At 46.2% G+C, this 12,531-nt stretch overlaps 1 long non-coding RNA gene across 1 annotated transcript; it reads right to left on the bottom strand.

Moving 5' to 3' along the window:
* Nucleotides 1-1,156: 1,156 nt before the first annotated feature.
* On the bottom strand, nt 1,157-8,053 carry LOC128116549 (uncharacterized). The gene is made up of 2 exons (XR_008220495.1): nt 5,020-8,053; nt 1,157-3,742 (listed from the first exon to the last, which is right to left on the bottom strand). It is a non-coding gene; the product is annotated as an uncharacterized LOC128116549 (long non-coding RNA).
* Nucleotides 8,054-12,531: the final 4,478 nt, after the last annotated feature.

Genomic DNA, 12,531 nt, shown 5'->3' with positions numbered 1-12,531 from the left:
CTTGCCATGGAGTCATGGTTTTCCTCTGATACCTGCCACAAGAATCATGTCCACGGTGTAGGCTCTTCTCTCCCCTTCAGTGATGGAGAAGTCCCGTTTCTTGTCTAAGAGGCGACAACCCAGGCACTGGGAGCAAGAAATGTGGCTTGGAACCTAAAGCACGCAGCCTCACATTTACCCTCTGTTAACCACAGAGCCAAGAGGAGGTCCGGAAGGTTCAGAGGCTGAGGCAGGGGTTATTTATTGAGCTTCCAAGGCCAGCTTGGATTACACAGCAAAACCCTCCAACAAATAAGTCAACAAATAAGATTCTAGAAGGATCTGAGCAACAGTCATTGGCAAATGCAGGGCAGAGGGCTGGGATGTGTTTTCCTGTCTTCCAGTACTCATCACCCATGACTCTTCCTAGGATGGACTGAGTCCACTTAAAAAAAAAAAAAAAAAAAAAAGGAAGTAGTCCAGAGAGGCTGGGGACTCCCTCTGTGAAAGTCCTAGAGCTGCTGGGCATGGGGTTCCCTTAAGGGTTTTCCACATTTGTTTTGTGGCCTGCCCCACCCAAGTAGATTTCTTCTGCTACATCCCCATCATACTGGTTCCTGCTTCTGTGTGTGTGTGTGTGTGTGTGTGTGTGTGTGTGTGTGTGTGTGTGTGGTCTAGCTCAGCCCTGTTGCTTGGCCTTGGCCAAGATGATTGATTATCTTGGCATCTGTTTCCTCATCTACATACACCAGGGCTGGTGGAGGGACTAATGAATAAAAAGGTGCCAGATGAGTTCTCACTGATGCCAAATACTTCAGGTCTGGGAGAAATCTTAGCGGTGTTAGTTACATACCATATTCTTCTGGTATAATCTCCTTTATTTTTGTTTTTTGGGGTTTTTTTTGTTTTGTTTTTTGTGACAGGGTTTCTCTGTGTAACTCTGGCTATCCTGAAACTAGCTATATGGACCAGGCTGGCTTCAAACTCACAGAGATCCACCCACCTCTGCCTCCTGAGTGCTGGGATTATGGGTGGGCACCATCACCGCCCAGCTATAATCTTCCAAGGATATACTGTTGTACGACAAAGACTTTCCTGGGGAGAGGCAATACACACCTCTATTCACCCCAGATAAGGATCCCACACAGACCCAAGTACAGACACCACCAAAGTCCAATGTGGTGAGCCAATGAGTTTTATTGGGGTTACTTCCAGGAGTATGGGTGAGGGGTCACTTACAGGAGCAGAAATGACTCAAAGACAGCAGCCGCGTGACCAAAGCCTACCCTAGCATAGGTGACAGGTCACAGAAGTCAGGAAACCTAGAGCACAGTGCACAGCCTGCAAGGCACCTCAGCAGGTTGGAGATGGTCCCTTTTCAAGTGATTCTGGTCTAAGCCTCTTCTAGGCAGCTCAGTTGGTTTCTGCCCCTTCCAGGCAGCAGATCGGACCTCAGGTGTCTTTGCAGCTTTTCTCCTCTCACAGTCTATTCAGCTTCCTTTCACTGGAGAGGGAATCCCATCTTTTACTGCTTACTCCAGCTGGGAGGCGCCCAGTGAATCTGGTCAGTTTCAGGAACTTCCTGGAGCTCTTTGGAGTTGTTTACCTTCCTGAGTAAGGGTTTTCCTGCAGGATGGAATGTTTTAACCTCAGAGGAAACTGGTATACAACATGTAGACATAAAACTTATCTCCCTTACCCATCTTGTCTTAGTTCTTTTCCTGTTGCTGAGACAAAATGCTCCAGCAAATGCAAGTTAAAGAAGAAAGGTTTGGGGTCTTTTGGTTTTGTTTTGTTTTGGGCTCACTGAGTACAGTACATCATGGCAGGGAAGGTGTGGCAGCAGAGGCATGAGGGGGCTGCTTGGACTTCACGAGTAGACATTGTTTAAAATTAAATAAAAACTGTACTAAGGAAGCAGAGCCAGGCGGATCTCTGTGAGTTCGAGGCCAGCCTGGTCTACAGAGCGAGATCCAGGACAGGCACCAAAATAACCCAGAGAAACTCTGTCTCGAAAAACCAAAAAATAAAAATAAAAAAATAAATGAAAACACTAAAAGCACAGACTTACAGGGAATACATTATATTGAAGACATGGTGACCGAAACACTGAAGAGGGAGCGATTTGATAGGAGATAAGTTCTTGTTAACAGTAAGATCTGGTAGCCGCTTTAATAAATACCGTATTTGACCTCTTTAAGCATTTGTATCTGTTTTCCTGTCTTCTCTGGGACGTCCAAACGTGTGTACAGTGGGCTGCCTGGTGCCTCACGGTTCAGTTGCTCTGGTCTTCCTTACGCTCTCACCCGCCTCTCCACCGCATTTCAGTGTGGAGTTTCTATTACCGTATAGCCCACTCACTTCTCCCTGGGGGGCTGGTCTGCTGTCTTAGCTTCCTTTCCCGCTGCTGTGATAAATACCCCAAGGAAAGCAACCCAAGGGAGAAAGGGGTCTTTTGGCTCACAGTTCCAGGCTACAGTCCATCATAGCCAGGAATTCCAGGCAGCAGCAGGCAGGAGCTTTAAGACATCACTTGTCATGTCACATCCACAGTCAGGAGCAGAGGATAAATTGCTGCTGGCTCAGCTAGTTTTCTGCATTCCCAGACAACCCAGATCTCCTGCCTTGGGATAGCACCAACGAGAGTGGGAACGTCTTCCCACCTTAATCAGCGCAATCAAGACGATGTTCTTCAGACATGTCTGGAGGCCGACCAGATCTAGACAATCCTTCATAGGGGCTCTCCTCCTGTATTACGCCAAGTTGACAACTAAAAACTAATCAATACATCCACCCAAGGCATTTTTCATTGTCAATGTCCTTTTCATTTCTAAAAATTTGAATTGAGTCTTTTTTTTTCTCTCAATGACATTTCATCACATTTTCATGTTTTTATGTTTATGAACATATAGTGTCTGCATTCGATAGTTGTTTGATGTCCTTGTTGACTAATTCCATCGTCTGTCATGTCCATCATTTCCTGATCTATTTCTATTGTATTGTTTTCTCATCATGGACTATATTTTATATTTTTCTGTTTCTTTGCACAGCTGGAATTTTTACTTTGATTATCAGATCTTGTCTTTTTTTTTTTTTTTGAGACACGGTCCTAAGTCTCCAAGATCAGCTTTGAACTTGATGTGTAGCCGAGGACAATCCTGAACTGCTCCTCCAGCCCCAACCTTCTGAATTTGGGGATCACAGGCATTCGAGCACAGCCCCTCTCATCCATTCAGATACGGTGTATGGGTGTTGGTGTGCTACACTAGCAGAGTGAGTTGCTGCAGCAGAGGCTCCAGGGATGGATGCTCCACGACTATTAACTGGCTGGCCCTCCACACAGTTGACTCGGTCCTGCCTTTGAGGTCGTCTGTAAATATTGTTAAGAACCATGAGAGCGTCCTTTATTCTAGGGCTCACTTCGCTCCACCCTACCAGGCGACCCATGAATGACAGTTTTCCTCTCTGACAACCGGGAAAAGGAACTGTTCTGGGTGGAGTGAAATCCAGCTTTCGGTCCCCGGGCTCTTCTTATGGTTCTTCCCCGGCCTCAGGTGCTTTCCTCTTAGGCCATGCTCATGACTCACCAGAACTCCGGAAGCCCCACCATGTGTCTCTAGGGCTGGTCCTCCTGCAGACAGCTCTTTGTTCTCCTTCCCCCAAGCTGGGAGTTCTGGCCTCTTGACTCGTCCATCGGACAACACGATAAGTGGTCGTGGAGGCCCACGGGGGTTTGTGTCCTCCATTGCTTGTGATCGTATGCCTGAAACACATTACCTGGATGATCGCATCTAAGATAGGAGAGGGAGGTGCAGGAGGTGGTGCATGACTTTAATCCCCCCCCCCCCCCCCCCCCCCCCCCCCGCACTCAGGAGGCAGAGGCAGGTAGATTTCTGAGTTCAAGGGCAGCCTGGGCTACACAGAAAGAGGCCCCGCCTGGAAAAGCAGAAACAAACAAACAAGACGGGAGAGGGAGATCTCTTTGTTGTTTGTTTGCAATCATCAGAGCACACTAAGTGCTGTACTTAATGTCTGTGTGTGCGCGCGCGCGCACACATGTATGTGGGTATGTGCGTGGATGCGCACTGCTGGGTACTGAACCCAGGGCCTTGTGCATGCTAGGCAAGTACTCCACCACAGCTACACCACTGATTATTTTAAAAGAAGAAATCCTCATAAATGTATCTTCACAGGAACAGAATGTAATAGGAAAATATTTATAATTTTGGTGATTAATAAAGTGGTAGGCATTGCTAAAATCACATCTTGTCCTTGTAGGGAAGGTGAAATTCCAGTTCCTGGTTACCAAAATGGAATATTTTTCCCATACAAACACAACTTCCTAAATCTTCTTACAGTTCCCAAAGTCCCCTGCCCCAGAACCCCCCAACTTTTCCCCCTATGAATATTAATGGCCTCTTAGCTGGTCCTTTCAGGACTCTATTTATTATTTTGCAAAAAATAAGCTCCCCCCCTTCCCCCAGAGGCAAAACAAACAAACAAGAAAGGAGTCCCAATTCCTTTTCTCATAGTACCCATTCTTCACCATCCCCAGCCTTGTTTTTACAGGCCTCTGGCCCGATCAGCATCTCTGGATTCTTTGTGAACCGGTGGCCATAAACAGTCAGCTGCCCAGCTTGGGTCTCATGCAGGCCCAATGGCGGAGTTTCTCAGGCCTGGAGGAATGCCATTCTCAGGTAATCCCAGGCATGCAGGACTCCTTCCTTCAGGCGTGTGCTATTTATGGCAGAAGATGACCCCTGAGTTGCTTCCTTGCGTAACTGGTATACTGGTTTTAGTTTTGTTTGTTTGTTTTTTCGAAACAGGGTTTCTCCATTTAGCTTTGGTGCCTGTCTTGGAACTCACTCTGTAGACCAGGCTGGCCTCGAACTCACAGAAATCCACCTGGCTCTGCCTCCTGAGTGCTGGGATTAAAGGCGTGTGCCACTACTGCCTGGCATGGTTTTGGTTTTTAAAGCCAAATCTGGGGCTGAGAATATAGATCAGCAGTGCTACATACCTGGGCGTGGTGATACTCACCTGTCATCCCTAGGCTCCAGAGCAAAGTTCAAGGTCACTCTCAGGTGCCTAGGGAGTGCGAGGCCAGCCTGAACTACTAGAGACACTATTTCAAAACAACTAAAGCAGCTCCCTACCAATCATGTCTTTGTTCACTAAAATGGTCCTCACTAGTAGTTCCTCATTCCTTTCTTAGGTTCTGGTTGTTCGACCATCTTCTGAGTGATGAGGCTGTCCCCTGGATCTGAGTTCAAGCTTCCTAAATGACATCAGGAACACAGAAGAACTGTCAGGTTGTTAGTCCATTACAGTTTAAACACACACACACACACACACACACACACACACACACACACACACACACACACACACCAAAAACCAAAAACAAACAAACAAAAACCCCAGCTGGGCAGTGGTCGCATGGCACACGTCTTTAATCCCAGCACTCGAGAGGCACAGACAGATGGATCTCTGTGAGTTCGAGGCCAGCCTAGTCTGCAGGGTGAGTTCCAGAACAAGCTCCAAAGCTACAGAGAAACCCTGTCTTGAAAAACCAAAACCAAACCAAACCAAAACAATCTCCCCCAAAGCAGGTAACTGGAATAGAAGAAACAGTATGCAAGATCAATTATTATTTCAAGGCAGGGTTTCATGTAGAACAGGCTGGCCTCAAACTTGATATAAAACCAGCACATTCAACTTCTGATACTCTTGCCCCCAACAGCAGATACTGAGACCCAGAGCCAAACATTAGGCAGAGCTCTGGGAACCTGCAAAAGAGGGGGAGGAAGGATTGATTGTAGGAGCCAGAGGGGTGGTGGACACCAGGAGAACACAGCCCACAGAATCAGCCAAGCAGGGCTCCTAGGCTCACCAAGACTGAAGCAGCAATCAAGAGTCTGCATGGGTCTGTGCTAGGTCCTCTGTTTACACGTTGTGGTTGCTTAGCTTGGGGTTTTTGTGGGACTCCTAACTGTGGGAGTGGGGGTGTCTCTGACTCTTTTGCCTGCTCTTGGGACCCTTTTTCTCCTACTGGGTTGTCTTGTCCAGCCCTGATCTTATTGCATCTTGTTATGCAGTGTTCAGTGGACATCCCTGGGAGGTGGGCTCTTTTCAAAGGGAAATGGAGGAGCAGTGAATCTGGAGGAGAGGAGAGCTGGGGAGGGAGAGAAGGATCAGGTTGGGATGTAGTGTATGAGAGAAGAATACATTTTACAAAGTGTGTAACAAAACAAGTGGACGCTATCACAGCCAGTTCCTGATCTACTGGCTGGAGATCGAACCCAGACCCTCCTCTAACAGGGTGGGTAAGTGCCCTATCAGCCCAGCTACATAGCCAGCCTTTACTTTTATATTACTTATAAAATGAATTGATTTATTCTTTTATTCATACTGGGGGTCAAATGTAGGGTTTTTAGCATGCCAGGCAAGTGCTCCACCACTGAGCTACTGGAAATGAATTGCTTTAGTGTCTGTCTGCGCCAACTAAGCAAAGTCCTTCAGAAAGGGAATTAAGTGCCATTCCAGACTAGCACAAACACGGCATAAAGTAGGCCTTGCAAATATTTACTGAGTAACAGTCAAGGATCCCATGTACACATTTGCTTCAAATGTACTATACTAAAGTCCCTGTTAGACTGTTTCCCTTCAGAAGGCCTGAGGGATTCCTCCAAGACCAATTCATTGTAAATATGACACAGACCTTAGCGCTGTTAAAAAGAACTTGGGGAAATGTCTATATCTTCAATGTTTATGGACCATCTGAAGGCCGGAACTGGAAGTGATGTGCTCTAGGTCCCCTGTGCTTGTCACTGGGGAAGTAGTACTGAGGATTAACCCCCCATTGAAAGAAACTGCTGTAAGGTGGTGGTGGGGAGCCGAAATGTTGGGAACACAGTAGTGATCTGCAGGGAGATGTGTGATAGGACATTATCCAATGGGGATTCAGAAGACTGACATGGGTCGGGCAAGATTAGAATCAGGAGACCAAGGCTGCTGAATAGTCATGGGAGGGGCAAAGGAGAAGGGTCTGTGCAAAAAGAGAGAGAAAATAGACAACTCCCAACTTGTTAAATTGGAGGATGCCTAGAGGGTCCAAGCCTGGGGGTGGGGACTGGTCTCAGAAACCACAGTGAGGGAGATAGGAGAGGGAGGTGGCTAGCGGTTGAGGCATGGGCCCTAGAGGCAGAGAGCATTGTTGAGTTCTTGCTCTGTTCCAGTGTGGGATTAACCAAACACAAGGCAAAGGGTAAGACTGAGCCTCAGTTTAATTACCTGTGAAATGGAGTATTAACAGCTCTCTCTTGGGCTCCGAGGAGGATTAGTTGGGTGACACCCTGGAGGCAGTGGTCCCAGTGGTTCCCTTGGGTCCTGAGTTTCCAGTCTGTGTCGGGGGCATCCCAGCTGGACTACACTTGCTGCAGGAGCAGAGTCTAACTGGACCCTCTGTATTAAATTTTCTATGGTGAGCGGGAAAGTGTCTAATCTGTAGGTTTTTCTGGTAATGTTTAAAGCTCACCAAGTTGGACGGTTCTTCAAAGAGCTAGCAACAAAAAAGTGTCTCGTCCGCACATTTATTCACAGCTTAATAATACCCAAAAGATCCAGTTAGAGAGGCCGCTGTCCTCGAAAAAATGAAGTTTTCCTATCTCATCTTTGATTGCTCCTTGTGGGGCTGGAGAGATGGCTCAGCTGATTAAGAGCACTGGCCACTCTTCTGGAGGCCTCCGGGAAATCACAACTGCTGGAAACTCCAGCTCCAGGGCGTCTCACCTTCACACCAATGCCCATAAAATAAATTTAAATCAATTATTTTTTTTAAAAAAAACCCTGTTTCCTTTGAGGGGGATTTATGTATTGAATTTTGTTGCTGCTGTACCAGGTCTGAGCCCAAAGTATGAGGTCATGCAGTGGGTAGTACATGCTCTACCCGGAGTTACACATCCAGTTTATTTTTTACTTTATTGTGAAACAAGGGCTTGATAAACCGGCCAGGATGACCTTGAACTTGTGATCTTCCTGACTCAGTCTCCAAATTGTTGGGATGACAGACATGTATTCCATTCCAAACAAGATTCTTCCTCCTCCTCCTCCTCCTCCTCCTCCTCCTCCTCCTCCTCCTCCTCCTCCTTTTTGAGGTAGGGTCTCACTAGATTATTGCCCAGTCTGCCCTCAACTCCCACTCAGCAATTCTCCTACCTCAGCCTCTCAAATGATGGTATCACAAACAGGTGCCCCCACACCAAGAAAAAAACTATGAAAAATTGTGAAGAAAAAGTTCCAGTGTTTTATTTATTTATTTATTTATTTATTTATTTATTTATTTATTTATTTATTTATTTTTCCAGTGTTTTTGAAAGCTCTTGCAACCAGAAACTTCATCAACGGGCCGAACTGAGCCAGCCAGCCAGGTTATAAACCTTCAAAGAAAATGAACCTCTGGTTGTGGTGTTTCATGTCTTTAATCCCAGCACTTGGAAGGCAGAGGCAGGAAGATCTTTATGAGTTCAAGACTAACCAAAGACACATACATTGTAAGAAAAAAAGAAAGAAAGAGAAAAAAAGAAACCAGTGCAAACTCCACACCCTGCAACACCTGGCAAAAGTAGAACTCTTGCTAGGAGATAGACTACCACCACTGTCCACAGAGGAATGGTGTGATTTCGGATTTTTTCCAGCTGATAAAGTATCTGTAGCAATATACAGGATTCTCTTTGGAAAGAGCTGGGAAGATTGAAATCGAATCTTGGGCAAGCCTTGTGTGCTGGTTCCTATCTGTTAAACCAAGTATTGCACAAAAGAGTCACATTCCAAAAGAAGTGTGTTTGTTCTGGCTTAAACAAAATCATTTCCTCAGGAAAGCCTGATTCAGATAAAGCCTATTAGGAAACTCACAATCTCCCAGTTTGCAGGAAATGGAATGTCTTTATTTATTTTGAATCCAAAGAAAATGCGTTAAACATTCTGCCACTGCCAGTTAGAGCATGCTTTTAAATGCAAAAGCGTGTTTACAGTTCCTGGCCTTGACCTTGAGAATGCCATACCTTTATCGGGTGCATTTTAATTAGGCTTATTTTCACACACATGTGCACTGATTTATTTACAAAGGTTTTCAGTTTAAATGTGGCTTTGGATGTTTTCATTTATTAACTTCTTATTTGAATGCCAAGTCATGACGTCTTCATTCATGTGTCATCGTATTTCTCGTTCATTTTTCTCCCACCATCTCCCCCCAGCCCTCCTCCTACCTCGGAATACACTTTCAGACACTAAGTAAATATTTAAGGAAGAAGGGAGCATGAGGTTAAGAGTCCAGACCTTAAGTTCTGGTCCCAGCTCAGTCCCTTCTGAGCTGTCACTCTTGACAATGTCTTCGCATCTTAGTGCTGGAAAGTGGGCACTTTCCGTGACCACTCAGGAGGCTGGAAGACTATGGGAGCTGATGTATACATCAAGCATGAGGGCCTGGTACACACTCGGGACGCCATCCACATCAGCCACTGTTAGTCATTCTTGCTTTCCTGGTGCAGTGTGGGCTTCCCAGGGCTCCATTAGGCAATCTAGTTGATGAAAAGGTTGTTGTGGGAGTCAGCAGACGACGAGCACTCTTTACACAATCAGAAGGAAATGGAAGAGTCTAAACGGTCACTCATCTGTTCATGTAAGAGTCTTGCTAGGCAGCCTAGGCTGGTCTCCAACTTTGAATCCTCCTGAGTGCTGGGATCACTGGTGTGTGTCGCCAGGCCAGCTCTCTCTGTCAAGGGCACATCCCTGCTGATCTTAATCCTGTCACTGCTGAGACTAACAGGGCTGGGACAATCTCTTTTTTTTTTAATTTTTAATTTTATTTATTTATTTAGTTTTTTGAGACAGGGTTTCTCTGTGTAGCTTTGCGCATTTCCTGGAACTCACTTTGGAGACCAGGCTGGCCTCGAACTCACAGAGATCCACCTGTCTCTGCCTCCTGAGTGCTGGGATTAAAGGTGAATTAAAATAGTTACCTCATTTCCTCCACTTCTCTTTCTGCCCTCCAATCCTTCACATATACCCTGCTTTGTCCTCTCTCAAATTCATGGTTTCTATTTAATTGTTACATTTATATTTATGTATGAGTATATATATTCCGAAGTATATATATAACCTGCTCAGTCCATATGTCATTACTTGGATGCATATGATACCACTTGGTATAAGACAACACAGTGGGGGACTTTTCCCTGGGGAAGACTATTTACCCTACTCTTACCATTCTGTAGTTGACTAGTTTTTGATCTTGGGTTGAGGCCTCTTGAGCCTCTCCCCTTCCAGGTTGACGTGTCTACTGGTGTCATACCTGTTCAGGTCTTGTTTAGGTGGCCATCTTGGGGAGACCTCATGGATGTAGCTTCTCTGACATTTCTAGGAGATGCAATCACAGCAAACTTCCTGTTCCTCTGGCTTTTACCATCCTTCTGCCCCCTATTTTGTTATGATCCCTGAGCCTTAGCAGGAATTGTGTTGTAGCTATCAGCTGGTGTTGGGCATACTTCTGCATTTTGATTGGTTGCGGCTTCCTATGATGGTCTCCATCTGCTGCAAGAAGTTTCTTTGATGAGGGGTTGAGTGTTAATATTCTGATTCGCTCCTTAAAATCCCACCCCCTGTCGCCGCCCTGAGTCCTGATGTAAAAGCCTCATTCTAAGGAAGAAGTCCTCCCCTTTCTCTCTCTCTCTCTCTCTCTCTCTCTCTCTCTCTCTCTCTCTCTCTCTCTCTCTCTTCTGCTTTTCCTCCCACAAGGTGTGCATCCCCCTCTCTCCTCTCTCTTTCCTAGCTTTCTCTTCATCTCTTTATTATAATAAACTCTCCACGTGGATGCAGCAGCTGGGTTGTGAAACACTGGCCGCTGCCACCATGCCCACGTGGCATGATCTGCCCGGCATGTTTCCCTGCAAGTGCAGGATACCCCTCCCCACCACGGCAATACTTCATAACAGTGAGCTCTACACCTATCTGTGGGTATGAGGATGAATATTGAGAATGTAGTTAGGGACTATGCTGGTTTAGTAAAGTGGTGGGTTTATGCTCTCTCAGAGATCGATGACCTCGCTAGCCCTGGGAAGTTGGCGAGATTACTAGTACCAGGCATGATTTCCTTCTTGCTGACAGGCCCTAAGTCCAGCTAAAAAGCTGTTGGTTTCTGCCAAGGCATGTGTGCCACGATCACATCCTTAGGGCTATTGTGGCGTGCTGGAGATGTGGTGAGGTTCGCAGCTGAGTAGGACTACTGGTTGCTTGCCTCCCTTGGAAGCTTACATGGCATCTTCTGGTCCCACTCGCACAGTTAAACACATCAGTCTAGTGAAGAGGAAGCTTATAGAATGGCAGAGACTCTCTGCCAGGTACGCTCTGACAGAGGAATAATACCCAGAACATATAAAGAATTAAAAAAAGACAAATGAGGGTTGGAGGCGTGGCTCAGTGGCCAAGAGCACTTGCTGTTCTTTCAGAGGACCCGAGTTCAGTTCCTAGCAACCACATTAGGGGGCTCACAAGGACCTATAATTGTAGCTCCCGGGGATCTGACACTCCCTTCGGGCCCCCATGGCCACCTATACATGTGGTATACCTGAACACAGACACAGTCAGTCAGAGAGACACAGTCAGGCAGGCAGACACAGACAGGCAGGCAGGCAGGCAGACAGACAGACAGACAGACACACACACACAAAACAATTAAATCTTAAAATAACAAAAACAAGAACAAATCATTGGAAAAAAATGGGCTTGGGATCTGAACAGAGTATTCTCAAAAGAAGAAAAAAATGGCTAAGGAATAGTTCAAAAAGTGTTATTGCCCTTAGCAATTAGAGAAAGGTCAAATCAAAACCACCTTTGAGATTTCATCTTACTCCAGTCCGAATGGGGAAGACCACTAAAACAACAGACAACAAATGCTGGAGAGATGTGGGGGGACGGGAATCCTGACTTTCTGCTGGTGGGATTGAAATTGGTAGAGCCACTCTGGAAATCAGTGTGGGGAACCCTAAAAAAGCTCAAGATAATCTACCATACACCCAGCTACACCACTGCTCAGCACATGCCCAAGGGACTTGACATCCAGTCAGCACTGCTGACTGCGGTCTATCCTCTGTAGCTAGGAAATGGGAGAATAGAGATATCCTTCAGCTGAAGAACGGAGAACGCACATGTGGTACATCTACACTATGCAATACTACTCAGCTGGAAAGAAAAATGAAACCTGAAGGTCAGTGGATGAAAGATCATATTAATCAAGAAAAGTAAACGCCGGATGTTCTCTCATTTGAGGCTCCAACTCTTCAGATGTGAGCAGGTGACTTGAATAACTGCAGAAACCAGGAAAGTGAAATGGGACCATGGCGAGGGAGGGGACCAAGGTGGGGGGGAGCAGGATGCTAGTGATTTGAAGGAGGAACAGGAAGAGTGGAAGACTTGAAGTGGGGGAGGGGAGGAGATAAGCACAGAGAAGAGAGAGTGGAATGAAAGCCAGCATGTCTGAAAAGGTCACAGGAATCT

This window comes from Peromyscus californicus, unplaced genomic scaffold, assembly GCF_007827085.1.
Source record: "Peromyscus californicus insignis strain IS unplaced genomic scaffold, ASM782708v3 Scaffold_20__1_contigs__length_68692818, whole genome shotgun sequence".
Classification (NCBI taxonomy): Eukaryota; Metazoa; Chordata; class Mammalia; order Rodentia; family Cricetidae; genus Peromyscus; species Peromyscus californicus.
Note: the sequence above shows the minus strand (reverse complement) of the source record. Positions and strands in the feature narration are given on the sequence as shown.